We start from the raw sequence: 15,771 nt of genomic DNA, 5'->3' as shown, positions 1-15,771 counted from the left end.
AAATTATCAGTGGTGTTTGTCCTACTAGATTGATCTTTCTTGCAATGGAAGAAGTGCTTAGCTTTGGGTTTAATCTTGCGGTGTCCTTTCCCAGTGACAGTAGGGGCAGCAAGGCAGGTATTGTATTGTTGACATCAAGGATAAAAGAATGGGGTTTATATCATATTGCTTGAGTTTATCCCTGTACATCATGTCATATTGCCTAATGCGTTACTCTGTTCTTATGAACTTAATACTCTAGATGCATGCTGGATAGCGGTCGATGTATGGAGTAATAGTAGTAGATGCAGAATCGTTTCGGTCTACTTGACATGGACGTGATGCCTATGTTTATGATCATGCCTAGATATTCTCATAACTATGCGCTTTTCTATCAATTGCTCGGCAGTAATTTGTTCACCCACCATAATATATGCTATCATGAGAGAAGCCACTAGTGAAACCTATGGCCCCCGGGTCTACTTTACATCATATAAGTTTCCGGTCTACAATTCTAATTTACTATTTATTTTTGCAATCTTTATTTTCCAATCTATACAAAAATACCAAAAATATTTATCTTATTATCTTTATCAGATCTCACTTTTGCAAGTGGCCGTGAAGGGATTGACAACCCCTTTTATCGCGTTGGTTGCAAGGTTCTTATTTGTTTGTGCAGGTACTAGGCGACTTGCGTGTAGTCTCCTACTGGATTGATACCTTGGTTCTCAAAAACTAAGGGAAATACTTATGCTACTTTGCTGCATCACCCTTTCCTCTTCAAGGGAAAACCAACGCATGCTCAAGAGGTAGCAGGCCAAGGGAGAGTTTCGTCAGCACAACGGCGTGTTGATGGTGATGATGAAGTTACCGGCATAGGGCTTCGCCTAAGCACTACAATGATATGACCGAGGTGTGTATCTGTGGAGGGGGGCACCGCACACGGCTAAAACAATTGTCAACTTGTGTGTCTATGGGGTGCCCCCTCCCCCATATATAAAGGAGGGGAGGGGGGCCGGCCGGCCCTCATGGTGCGCCCCCAAGGGGGGATTCCTACTCCTACTAGGAGTAGGTTTCCCCCTTTCCTAGTCCTAATAGGAGGGGGAAGGAAGGGGAAGAGGAGAAGAAGGAAAGGGGGGTCGGCCCCCTTCCCAATTCGGATTGGGCTTGGGGGGGCGCGCCCCCACCTCTTGGCCGCCTCCTCTCTCTTCCACTAAAGCCCATGTAGGCCCATTAAGCCCCCAGGGGGTTTCGGTAACCCCCCCGGTACTCCAGTATATGCCCGAACTCATCCGAAACCATTCCGGTGTCCAAACATAACCTTCTGAAAGATCGTGGATGTCGCCTAGAGGGGGGTGAATAGGCGCTTTAAAATAATTACTGTTTAGGCTTGAACAAATGCGGAATAAACCTAGCGGTTAATTTGACAAGCACAAAACCTACAACAACTAGGCTCACCTATGTGCACCAACAACTTATGCTAAGCAAGATAAACAACTAAGTGATAGCAAGATATATGACAAGAAACAATATGGCTATCACAAAGTAAAGTGCATAAGTGAAGGGCTCGGGTAAGAGATAACCGAGGCACGTGGAGACGATGATGTATCCCGAAGTTCACACCCTTGCGGATGCTAATCTCCGTTTGGAGCGGTGTGGAGGCACAATGCTCCCCAAGAAGCCATTAGGGCCATCGTAATCTCCTCACGCCCTCGCACAATGCAAGATGTCGTGATTCCACTAAGGGACCTTTGAGGGCAGTCACCGAACCCGTACAAATGGCAACCCTTTGGGGGCGGTCACCGAACCCGTACACTTTGGCAACCCTTGGGGCGGTCACCGGTACCCGTCAAATTGCTCGGGGCGATCTCCACAACCTAATTGGAGACCCCGACGCTTGCCCGGAGCTTTACACCACAATGATTGAGCTTCGAACACCACCAAGGTTGGGGTTAACTCCCCAACGACACCACGAAGCTTCACCACAATGGAATATGGCTCCGAGGTGACCTCAACCGTCTAGGGCGCCCAAGCACCCAAGAGGAACAAGCTCAAGGGTACCAAGCACCCAAGAGTAATAAGCTTCTCAACTTGTAACTTCCACATATCACCATGGAGAACTCAAACCTATGCACCAAATGCAATGGCAAGGGCACACGGAGTGCCCAAGTCCTTCTCTCCCAAATCCCACCGAAGCAACAAATGCTAGGGAGGAAAATGAGAGGAAGAACGAAGAAGAGAACACAAAGAACTCCAAGATCTAGATCCAAGGGGTTCCCCTCACATAGAGGAGAAAGTGATTGGTGGAAATGTGGATCTAGATCTCCTCTCTCTTTTCCATCAAAAACTAGCAAGAATCCATGGAGGGATTGAGAGTTAGCAAGCTCGAAGAAGGTCAACAATGGGGGAAGAACACGAGCTCAAAGGATAAGGTTCATTGGGGAAGAAGACCCCCTTTTATAGGAGGGGGAAAATCCAACCGTTATGTGCTCAGCCCACACACGAGCGGTACTACCGCTCCATGAGCGGTACTACCGCTGGAGGAGCGGTACTACTGCTTAGCATGGTCAAAACACCCCAACGAGAGAGAAAAACATGAGCTGAAAAACTGCCCGAGAGGTAGAGCGGAATGAGCGGCACTACCGCTGTAGCCAGCGGTACTACCGTTGGCCGCAGCGGTACTGCCGCTTGGCCCAGCGGTACTACCGCACAAGAGAGGTACTGCCGCTCCTACTGCCGCTGAACCCGACACGAGAAGAGCAGGACCCAAACTCGAGACGGTAGAAGAGCGGCACTGCAGCGGTACTACGGCTGAGAGCTCCAAGCAGTACTACCGCTTGGGCTCGCGGTACTACCGTTGGGACCAGACAAAAGCCACTCACAAGAAACCAGAACTGCCATAACTTCTTCATACGAGCTCCGAATTGAGCAAACTCAAGCTTGTTGGATACAAGACGATGAGTAGCATCAAAACAACGACTACATCAACATCAGATACAAAACTCAAGCTTGTTACTATAAGATTGTTGGTTATAGTAAGAAGAGGCAGGGGAGGTATGCCTAACAAAAATAGGAGTGAAACCTCCAACCGAGAAGAACCGGCAAAACCTCCAACACCGAAAACATCATACAAGATGCATGTGAACTCCGTTTTCGATGAACTCGAGCTTGTCATCAACATGACCAAAAGCTCTAAGACTCACAAATAGAACCAAACAAGAACCAAGAAAGATGATGCAAGGATGAAATGGTTTGAGCTCTCTACGAATGATACGATCAAGCTACTCAATGAGAGCCCCCCTTGATAGTACGGCAATCGATCCTATAACCCGGTCTCCCAGCTACCATCATGAGACCAGTAAAATAGAAAACCTATCAAGGGAAAACCTTTGCCTTGCACATGGTCCACTTGAGCTAGATGATGACGATCTTGACTCCCTCAAGTTGGACCACCTTTCTTGATTGTGTTGGCTTGATGAAGACGAGTTGATTGCTCCCCCATACTCCACTATGGGTGAGCCACTCTTCCGCACATCTTCACAAGTCCATTGTCACCACAATGGATGGCAAGCTTCAAGCATTTGATCTCTTCGCGATGCTTCACTTGAATTTGCACACCGCAACCTAACCCCACAAAGAACTCTCACAAAGATCATGGGTTAGCACACAAAGCGTAATTGACAATGCTTACCATACCATGTCATCGCTTGATCCCTCTCGGTACATCTTCTACGCTTTGTGGGTTGATCAACTTGATTCACTCTTTGACTTAGTCTTGATCAACCTCTCACAAGACCAATCTTTAGGTAATTCCTTGAATAGCACCTTGGTCGACACAAACTCTCCTTGAAACCAACACATGTACTCCAAGAAAAGCCTATGGACAAAACCTTCAAATATAACTCAAGGCAACCATTAGTCCATAGAGATTGTCATCAATTACCAAAACCAAACATGGGGTTACCGCATGTTCTTTCACCTTCCAATATATCAATCGTCATGTATCGACCATTTCGAGACTCCTCGTCATGTCCGTGATCACATCCGGGACTCCGAACTACCTTCCGTACATCAAAACACATAAACTCATAATACCAATCGTCATCGAACGTTAAGCTTGCGGACCCTACGGGTTCGAGAAATATGTAGACATGAACAAGACTCATCTCCGGTCAATAACCAATAGCGGAACCTGGATGCTCATATGAAGGAAATATGCCCTAGAGGCAATAATAAAGCTATTATTTATTTCCTTATATCATGATAAATGTTTATTATTCATGCTAGAATTGTATTAACCGGAAACATAATACATGTGTGAATACAAAGACAAACAGAGTGTCACTAGTATGCCTCTACTTGACTAGCTCGTTGATCAAAGATGGTTATGTTTCCTAACCATAGACATGAGTTGTCATTTGATTAACATGATCACATCATTAGGAGAATGATTTGATTGACTTGACCCATTCCGTTAGCATATCACTTGATCGTTTAGTTTGTTGCTATTGCTTTCTTCATGACTTATACATGTTCCTATGACTATGAGATTATGCAACTCCCGTTTACCGGAGGAACACTTTGTGTGCCACCAAATGTCACAACGTAACTGGGTGATTATAAAGGTGCTCTACAGGTGTCTCCGAAGGTACTTGTTGGGTTGGCGTATTTTGAGATTAGGATTTGTCACTCCGATTGTCGGAGAGGTATCTCTGGGCCCTCTCGGTAATGCACATCACTTAAGCCTTGCAAGCATTGCAACTAAAGAGTTAGTTGCAGGATGATGTATTATGGAATGAGTAAAGAGACTTGCCGGTAACGAGATTGAACTAGGTATTGAGATACCGACGATCGAATCTCGGGCAAGTAACATACCGATGACAAAGGGAACAACGTATGTTGTTATGCGGTCTGACCGATAAAGATCTTCGTAGAATATGTGGGAGCCAATATGAGCATCCAGGTTCCGCTATTGGTTATTGACCGGAGACGTGTCTCGGTCATGTCTACATTGTTCTCGAACCCGTAGGGTCCGCACGCTTAAGGTTTCGATGACAGTTATATTATGAGTTTATGAGTTTTGATGTACCGAAGGAGTTTGGGGTCCCGGATGAGATCGGGGACATCATGAGGAGTCTCGAAATGGTTGAGACGTAAAGATCGATATATTGGACGACTATATTCGGACATCGGAAAGGTTCCGAGTGATTCGGGTATTTTTCGGAGTACCGGAGAATTACGGGAATACATATTGGGCCTTATTGGGCCATACGGGAAAGAAGGAAAAGGGCCTCAAGGGTGGCCGCACCCCTCCCCTTGGTCTGGTCCGAATTGGACTAGGGAAGGGGGGCGCCCCCTTCCTTCCTTCTCCTTTTCCCTTCCTCTTTTCCTATTCCATATGGGAGGTGGAATCCTACTAGGACTAGGGAGTCCTAGTAGGACTCCACACTTGGCGCGCCCCCTCCTAGGGCCGGCCTCCTCCTCCCTTGCTCCTTTATATACGGGTGGAGGGGGGCACCCCAAAGACACAACAATTGATCCTTGAGATCTATTAGCCGTGTGCGGTGCCCTCCTCCACCATAATCCTCGATAATATTGTAGCGGAGCTTAGGCGAAGCCCTGCGACGGTAAAACATCAAGATCATCACCACGCCGTCGTGCTGACGGAACTCTTCTCCGACATTCTGCTGGATCAGAGTCCGGGGATCGTCATCGAGCTGAACGTGTGCTAGAACTCGGAGGTGTCATAGTTTCGGTGCTTGATCGGTCGGGCCGTGAAGACGTACGACTACATCAACCGCGTTGTGCTAACGCTTCCGCTTCCGGTCTACGAGGGTACGTAGACAATACTCTCCCCTCTCGTTGCTATGCATCACCATGTTCTTGCGTGTGCGCAGGAATTTTTTTGAAATTACTACGTTCCCCAACAGTGGCATCCGAGCCTAGGTTTTATGCGTTGATGTTGTGCATGAGTAGAACACAAGTGAGTTGTGGGTGATATAAGTCATACTGCTTACCAGCAAGTCATACTTTGGTTCGGCGGTATTGTTGGATGAAGCGGCCCGGACCGACATTACGCGTACGCTTACGCGAGACTGGTTCTACCGACGTGCTTTGCACATAGGTGGCTGGCGGGTGTCAGTTTCTCCAACTTTAGTTGAACCAAGTGTGGCTACGCCCGGTCCTTGCGAAGGTTAAAACAACACCAACTTGACAAACTATCATTGTGGTTTTGATGCGTAGGTAAGAACGGTTCTTGCTAAGCCCGTAGCAGCCACGTAAAACTTGCAACAACAAAGTAGAGGACGTCTAACTTGTTTTTGCAGGGCATGTTGTGATGTGATATGGTCAAGACATGATGCTAAATTTTATTGTATGAGATGATCATGTTTTGTAACCGAGTTATCGGCAACTGGCAGGAGCCATATGGTTGTCGCTTTATTGTATGCAATGCAATTGCGCTGTAATGCTTTACTTTATCACTAAGCGGTAGCGATAGTCGTGGAAGCATAAGATTGGCGAGACGACAACGATGCTACGATGGTGATCAAGGTGTCGCGCCGGTGACGGTGGTGATCATGACGGTGCTTCGAAGATGGAGATCACAAGCACAAGATGATGATGGCCATATCATATCACTTATATTGATTGCATGTGATGTTTATCTTTTATGCATCTTATCTTGCTTTGATTGACGGTAGCATTATACGATGATCCCTCACTAAATTATCAAAGTATAAGTGTTCTCCCTGAGTATGCACCATTGCGAAAGTTCTTCGTGCTGAGACACCACGTGATGATCGGGTGTGATAGGCTCTACGTTCAAATACAACGGGTGCAAAACAGTTGCACACGGGGAATACTCAGGTTTAACTTGACGAGCCTAGCATATAACAGATATGGCCTCGGAACACGGAGACCGAAAGGTCGAGCGTGAATCATATAGTAGATATGATCAACATATTGATGTTCACCATTGATACCACTCCATCTCACGTGATGATTGGACATGGTTTAGTTGATTTGGATCACGTGATCACTTAGAGGATTAGAGGGATATCTATCTAAGTGAGAGTTCTTAAGTAATATGATTAATTGAACTTTAATTTATCATGAACTTAGTCCTGGTAGTATTAGCATATCTATGTTGTAGATCAATAGCTCGCGTTGTTGCTTCCCTATGTTTTATATATGTTCCTAGAGAAAACTAAGTTGAAAGATGTTAGTAGCAAAGATGCAGATTGGATCCATGATCTGAGGTTTATCCTCATTGCTGCACAGAAGAATTATGTCCTTGATGCACCGCTAGGTGACAGACCTAATGCAGGAGCAAATGCCGACGTTATGAACGTTTGGCTAGCTCAATATGATGACTACTTGATAGTTTAGTGCACCATGCTTAACGGCTTAGAATCGGGACTTCAAAGACGTTTTGAACGTCATGGACCATATGAGATGTTCCAGGAGTTGAAGTTAATATTTCAAGCAAATACCCGAGTTGAGAGATATGAAGTCTCCAGCAAGTTCTATAGCTAAAAGATGGAGGAGAATCGCTCAAGCAGTGAGCATGTGCTCAGATTGTCTAGGTACTACAATAGCTTGAATCAAGTGGGAGTTAATCTTCCAGATAAGATAGTGATTGACAGAATTCTCTAGTCACCATCACCAAGTTAGTAGAACTTCGTGATGAACTATAATATGCAAGGGATAAGGGATACAATTAGCAAGCTCTTCGTGATGCTAAAATCGACGAAGGTAGAAATCAATAAAAACATCAAATGTTGATGGTTGACGAGACCACTAGTTTCAAGAAAATGGCAAAGGGAAGACGGGGAACTTCAAGAAGAACGGCAAGCAAGTTGCTGCTCAAGTGAAAAACCCAAGTCTGGACCTAAGCCTGAAACTGAGTGCTTCTACTGCAAAGGGACTGGTCACTGGAAGCGGAACTACCCCAAGTAATTGGCGGATAAGAAGGATGGCAAAGTGAACAAAGGTATATTTGATATACGAATTATTGATGTGTATTTTACTAGTGTTCATAGCAATCCCTCGGTATTTGATACTGGTTCAGTTGCTAAGAGTAGTAACTCGAAATGGGAGTTGCAGAATGAACAGAGACTAGTTAAGGGTGAAGTGACAATGTGTGTTGGAAGTGGTTCCAAGATTGATATGATCATCATCGCACACTCCCTATACTTTCGGGATTAGTGTTGAACCTAAATAAGTGTTATTTGGTGTTTGCGTTGAGCATGAATATGATTTGATCATGTTTATTGCAATACAGTTATTCATGTAAGTTAGAGAATAATTGTTGTTCTGTTTACATGAATAAAACCTTCTATGGTCATACACCCAATGAAAATGGTTTGTTGAATCTCGATCGTGGTGATACACATTTTTATAATATTGAAGCCAAAAGATGCAAAGTTAATAATGATAGTGCAACGTATTTGTGGCACTGCCGGTTAGGTTATATTGGTGTAAAGCGCATGAAGAAAATCCATGTTGATGGGCTTTTGGAATCACTTGATTATGAATCAGTTGATGCTTGCGAACCATGCCTCATGGGCAAGATGACTAAGACTCCGTTCTCCGGAACAATGGAGCGAGCAACAGATTTGTTGGAAATCATACATACTGATGTATGTGGTCCGATGAATATTGAGGCTCGCGGTAGGTATCATTATTTTCTGATCTTCACAGATGATTTGAGCAGATATGAGTATATCTACTTGATGAAATACAAATCTGAAACATTTGAAAAGTTCAAAGAATTTCAGAGTGAAGTGGAGAATCATCGTAACAAAAATAAAAGTATCTACGATATGATCACAGAAGTAAAATATTTGAGTTACGAGTTTGGGCTTCAGTTAAAACAATGTGAAATAGTTTCACTACTCACGCCACCTGGAACACCACAGTGTAATGGTGTGTCCGAACGTCATAACCGTACTTTATTAGATATAGTGTGATCTATGATGTCTCTTACCGATCTACCGCTGTCATTTTGGGGTTATGCATTAGAGACAGCTACATTCACATTAAAAAGGGCACCATCTAAATCCGTTGAGACGACACCGTATGAACTGTGGTTTGGCGAGAAACCTAAGCTGTCGTTTCTTAAAGTTTGGGACTGCAATGCTTATGTGAAAAAGTTTCAACATGATAAGCTCGAACCCAAATCGGAGAAGTAAATCTTCATAGGATACCCAAAAGAAAATGTTGGGTACACCTTCTATCACAGATCCGAAGGCAAGTTATTCATTGCTGAGAATGGATCCTTTCTAGAGAAGGAGTTTCTCTCGAAAGAAGTGAGTGGGAGGAAAGTAGAACTTGATGAGGTAACTGTACCTGCTCCCTTATTGGAAAGTAGTTCATCACAGAAATCTGTTCCTGTGACTACTACACCGATTAGTGAGGAAGCTAATGATGATGATCATGTAACTTCAGATCAAGTTACTACCGAACCTCGTAGGTAAACCAGAGTGAGATCCGCACTAGAGTGGTACGGTAATCCTGTTCTGGAGGTCATGTTACTTGACCATGACGAGCCTACGAACTATGAGGAAGCGATGATGAGCCCAGATTCCGCGAAATGGCTTGAGGCCATGAAATCTGAGATGAGATCCATGTATGAGAACAAATTATGGACTTTGATTGACTTGCCCAATGATCGGTGAGCCATTGAGATTAAATGGATCTTCAAGAGGAAGACGGACACTGATAGTAGTGTTACTATCTACACAGCTAGATTTGTCGCAAAAAGTTTTTCGACAAGTTCAAGGTGTTGACTACGATGAGAGTTTCTCACTCGTATTTATGCTTAAGTCTGTCCGAATCATGTTAGCAATTGCCGCATTTTATGAAATCTGGCAAATGGATAAACAAAACTGCATTCCTTAATGGATTTATTAAAGAAGAGTTGTATATGATGCAACCGAAAGGTTTTGTCAATCCTAAAGGTACTAACAAAATATGCAAGCTCCAGCGATCCATCTATGGACTGGTGCAAGCATCTCGGAGTTGGAATATACACTTTGATAAGTTGATCAAAGCATATAGTTTTATACAGACTTGCGGTGAAGCCTGTATTTACAAGAAAGTGAGTGGGAGCACTACAGCATTTCTGATAAGTATATGTGAAAGACATATTGTTGATCGGAGATAATGTAGAATTATTCTGCAAAGCATAAAGGAATATTTGAAAGGAGTTTTTCAAAGAAAGACTCGGTGAAGCTGCTTACATATTGAGCATCAAGATCTATAGAGATAGATCAAGATGCTTGATAAGTTTTTCAATGAGTACATACCTTGACAAGATTTTGAAGTAGTTCAAAATGGAACAGTCAAAGAAGAAGTTCTTGCCTGTGTTACAAGGTGTGAAGTTGAGTAAGACTCAAAACCCGACCATGACAGAAGATAGAGAGAGAATGAAAGTCATTCCCTATGCCTTAGCCATAGGTTCTATAAAGTATGCCATGCTGTGTACCAGACCTATTGTATACCCTGCCCTGAGTTTGGCAAGGGAGTACAATAGTGATCTAGGAGTAGATCACTGGACATTGGTCAAAATTATCCTTAGTGGAATAAGGATATGTTTCTCGATTATGGAGGTGACAAAAGGTTCGTCGTAAAGGTTTACGTCGATGCATGTTTTGACACTGATCCAGATGACTCTAATTTTCAATCTGGATACATATTGAAAGTGGGAGAAATTAGCTAGAATAGCTCCATGCAGAGCATTGTTGACATAGAAATTTTCAAAATACTTACGGATCTGAATATGGCAGACCCGTTGACTAAACTTCTCTCACAAGCAAAACATGATCACACCTCAGTACTCTTTGGGTGTTAATCACATAGCGATGTGAACTAGATTATTGACTCTAGTAAACCCTTTGGGTGTTGGTCACATGTCGACGTGAACTATGGGTGTTAATCACATGGTGATGTGAACTATTGATGTTAAATCACATGGCGATGTGAACTAGATTATTGACTCTAGTGCAAGTGGGAGACTGAAGGAAATATGCCCTAGAGGCAATAATAAAGCTATTATTTATTTCCTTATATCATGATAAATGTTTATTATTCATGCTAGAATTATATTAACCGGAAACATAATACATGTGTGAATACATAGACAAACAGAGTGTCACTAGTATGCCTCTACTTGACTAGCTCGTTGATCAAAGATGGTTATGTTTCCTAACCATAGACATGAGTTGGCATTTGATTAACGGGATCACATCATTAGGAGAATGATGTGATTGACTTGACCCATTCCGTTAGCATATCACTTGATCGTTTAGTTTGTTGCTATTGCTTTCTTCATGACTTATACATGTTCCTATGACTATGAGATTATGCAACTCCCGTTTACCGAAGGAACACTTTGTGTGCCACCAAACGTCACAACGTAACTGGGTGATTATAAAGGTGCTCTACAGGTGTCTCCGAAGGTACTTGTTGGGTTGGCGTATTTCGAGATTAGGATTTGTCACTCCGATTGTCGGAGATGTATCTCTGGGCCCTCTCGGTAATGCACATCACTTAAGCTTTGCAAGCATTGCAACTAATGAGTTAGTTGCAGGATGATGTATTACGGAACGAGTAAAGAGACTTGCCGGTAACGAGATTGAACTAGGTATTGAGATACCGACGATCGAATCTCGGGCAAGTAACATACCGATGACAAAGGGAACAACGTATGTTGTTATGCGTTCTGACCGATAAAGATCTTCGTAGAATATGTGGGAGCCAATATGAGCATCCAGGTTCCGCTATTGGTTATTGATCGGAGACGTGTTTCGGTCATGTCTACATTGTTCTCGAACCCGTAGGGTCCGCACGCTTAAGGTTTCGATGACAGTTATATTATGAGTTTATGAGTTTTGATGTACCAAAGGAGTTCGGAGTCCCGGATGAGATCGGGGACATCACGAGGAGTCTCGAAATGGTCGAGACGTAAAGATCGATATATTGGACGACTATATTCGGACATCGGAAAGGTTCCGAGTGATTTGGGTATATTTTTCGGAGTACCGGAGAGTTACGGGAATACGTATTGGGCCTTATTGGGCCATACGGGAAAGAAGGAAAAGGGCCTCAAGGGTGGCCGCACCCCTCCCCTTGGTCTGGTCCGAATTGGACTAGGGAAGGGGGCGCCCCCTTCCTTCCTTCTCTTTTTCCCTTCCTCTTTTCCTATTTCATATGGGAGGTGGAATCCTACTAGGACTAGGGAGTCCTAGTAGGACTCCACACTTGGTGCGCCCCTTCCTAGGGCCGGCCTCCTCCTCCCTTGCTCCTTTATATACGGGTGCAGGGGGCACCCCAAAGACACAACAATTGATCCTTGAGATCTATTAGCCATGTGCGGTGCCCTCCTCCACCATAATCCTCGATAATATTGTAGCGGTGCTTAGGCGAAGCCCTGCGACGGTAAAACATCAAGATCGTCACCACGCCGTCGTGCTGACGGAACTCTTCCCCGACATTCTGCTGGATCGGGGTCCGGGGATCGTCATCGAGCTGAACGTGTGCTAGAACTCGGAGGTGCCGTAGTTTCGGTGCTTGATCGGTCGGGCCGTGAAGATGTACGACTACATCAACCGCGTTGTGCTAACGCTTCCGCTTCCGGTCTACGAGGGTACGTAGACAATACTCTCCCCTCTCGTTGCTATGCATCATCATGTTCTTGCATGTGCGTAAGAATTTTTTTGAAATTACTACGTTCCCTAACATCATATTGGTTCCTACATATTCTACGAAGATCTTTATCGGTCAAACCGCATAACAACATACATTGTTCCCTTCGTCATCGGTATGTTAGTTGTCCGAGATTCGATCGTCGGTATCATCATACCTAGTTCAATCTCGTTACTGGCAAGTGTCTTTACTCGTTCCGTAATGCATCATCTCGCAACTAACTCATTAGTCACATTGCTTGCAAGGCTCATAGTGATGTGCATTACTGAGAGGACCCAGAGATACCTATCCGATACACGGAGTGACAAATCCTAATCTCGATCTATGCCAACTCAACAAACACCATCAGAGACACCTGTAGAGCATCTTTATAATCACCCAGTTACGTTGTGACGTTTGATAGCACACAAGGTGTTCCTCCGGTATTCGGAAGTTGCATAATCTCATAGTCAGAGGAACATGTATAAGTCATGATGAAAGCAATAGCAATAAAACTAAACGATCATCTATGCTAAGCTAACGGATGGGTCTTGTTCATCACATCATGTGATCCCGTTTATCAAATGACAACACATGTCTATGGTCAGAAAACTTAACTATCTTTGATTAACGAGCTAGTTAAGTAGAGGCATACTAAGGACACACTGTTTTGTTTATGTATTCACACATGTACTAAGTTTCTGGTTAATAAAATACTAGCATGAATAATAAACATTTATCATGATATAAGGAAATATAAATAACAACTTTATTATTACCTCTAGAGCATATTTCCTTTAAGTTTTTCTTTTAAAAAAAAGCACAAACTATGCTCCCCGCACAGGGTGAACCACTATTGTGTTTCACAGGAAAGCACTACTACGCTTCACGTGAAGCACTAGTCTGCTTCTCTTTGCCATGATAGCATTATTTTGCTTCATGTGGAAGCACTACAAGGAAAAAACTAAAAGCAGAAAAGACAACAAAAAACCAAGAGAAAAAACATCCCAATGCAAGAAACGAACGCACGTCACGTGGCGGCGGCTGGGTAACCCCCAACTAGTCGTTCCCTCGCTGCTACAACCGCTCGATCTTGAGGGTTACGTGAATTTGAGCCCGAACCATAGTGAGGGAGTCTTGGCAAATACCGGTTTGAGATTCACCGAGGGAGGGGGGGCTATGTCTCTCTATAAGCGAGCGAGACAATAGGACGGCTTGCTTCAGGCAGTCGCCCGGTTGAGCCAGCCAGCGCATGCACAAGCCTTCAACGTTTTTTTCTTCCTTTTTTCAACAATTTTGCATTTTGAAATTTTTTCTTGTATTTTGAAAATTCTAAATATATCAATTATAAAAATAACTTTATATACAAAAGTTAGAAAATGTTAATCATGCATTTAAACGATATAAATGTATAGAGAAAATGTTTCCGATGTATACAAAAAAATGTACAATACGTACGTAAAAATGTAGAAAAAGGTAAGTTTTCATTTTTCTGAAAAATGTTAATCATAAGTTTTAAAATATACAAATTTGTATAAAAAATGTTTCTGGTTTATACGAGAAATGTATACAAAATTTGTACAATGTGCATGGGAAAAAGTAGATATAAAATAACATATGTTTTTAAAAGTGTTAATAATCTATTTTGACAATGTGAAACTTATATATAAAAATGTTCCCGATGTATATAAAAAATGAAGAATGTGTATGGAGAATGTTGATATAAATAATATATGTTCTAGAAATGTTAATAATGTATTTGCAAAATGTTGAACAATAAAATATTTCTGAGGATTAAACAGAAAATATGTGTTTAAAAATGTTTAAAATGGTTTTTAAAACTAGATGATACTCCGTGCGTTGCTGCAAAAATAGGTTGCAATAGTTTTTTATAAAAATTAAAGTAGCTATAATATATTGAGTTTGATTATTATTTAGTTGCAAACATATACAAAATATAAGTGGAATTTCTCATGCAGGTTGAGAGAAATATAATTAGTGTGATTGATGATGTGGCATATGTGGTGAGTTGGGATGTGTGCATGTTGAGAGGGAATATAAATAGCATCTCCTATGTATGTTAAGAGAAATGATTAGCAGAATAATGAGGTGGCATGTGTGATGAGTTGGCATGTATGCATGTTGAGAGAATTGAGGTGGTGGGGATCAACTATTTAGGTATATACAGGATGTTAAAGGTGTGCATGAAAATATTTTCAGTGTATACAAAAAATATAGAATGTGTATGAAAAAAGTAGACATAAAAATATGTATTAGAAAATGTTAATCATGTATTTGAAAAATATTAAACATGCATACATAAAATGTTTCTGATGTATACAAAAAATATATACTACTATATAGTGTACCAATATAGATGCACATGGACCTTTGGATCTTTTAAATCCGATGGCTGATATCAAATTTGCTCAGTTGCGGAGCTACATGGACATAAATCAACCGTCCGATTCAGCAATCTAGCGGCCCAAAGTGCAGGGATTCGCGGTGCTGCCCGCCACTGTCCTGCTCACCCTCCTGTCATGTGGCAGTGCTCGTTGGCAGAAAATAAAAGCAGCGAGGTCCTTCCACAGTCTAGAGTAGGACCATTCCACTCACTGATGCGTGGGTCACAAGGGCTTAGCTCACGTGAGGTGTTGTTTCCTCTCCATTTCAATGCTCTCTTATGAAGATGTAAACGTAGGAGCCACAAGTGTACAGTTCAATGATTAGTACACATGGACGTGAGAGAAATATAAGATGATAGCTGAGGCACAGTTCAGTAATTTGTTCTACAACTTCTCTTTCTTTCTTTTTTTGTAGCAGAACGAATTTTTTGGTAAAAAAAATCCGCAAACAGTCCTTTTTTACCAAAAAAATTATGCAAACAGTTGAGCACCTCAAAAGTAGCAGTAGCAATTTACATCCTTGATTTTTCTCTTCGTGTTTTAATTTTTTTTGGTGGACCATTGTATACAAATAATCCATTTTAAGAGTCAAAATTAGATAGCCGACAAAGTGACTATATGGTAGATTATTCAACGTCTCATGTTTTTCATATAAATTTTATCCGTATTTTTTGAAGCCAACATAACTATTCACCGTCGA

Source organism: Triticum dicoccoides, chromosome 5A (genome assembly GCF_002162155.2).
Source record: "Triticum dicoccoides isolate Atlit2015 ecotype Zavitan chromosome 5A, WEW_v2.0, whole genome shotgun sequence".
Lineage (NCBI taxonomy): Eukaryota > Viridiplantae > Streptophyta > Magnoliopsida > Poales > Poaceae > Triticum > Triticum dicoccoides.
The sequence above is the reverse complement of the archived record's forward strand: the minus strand, read 5'-3'. Positions refer to the sequence as shown.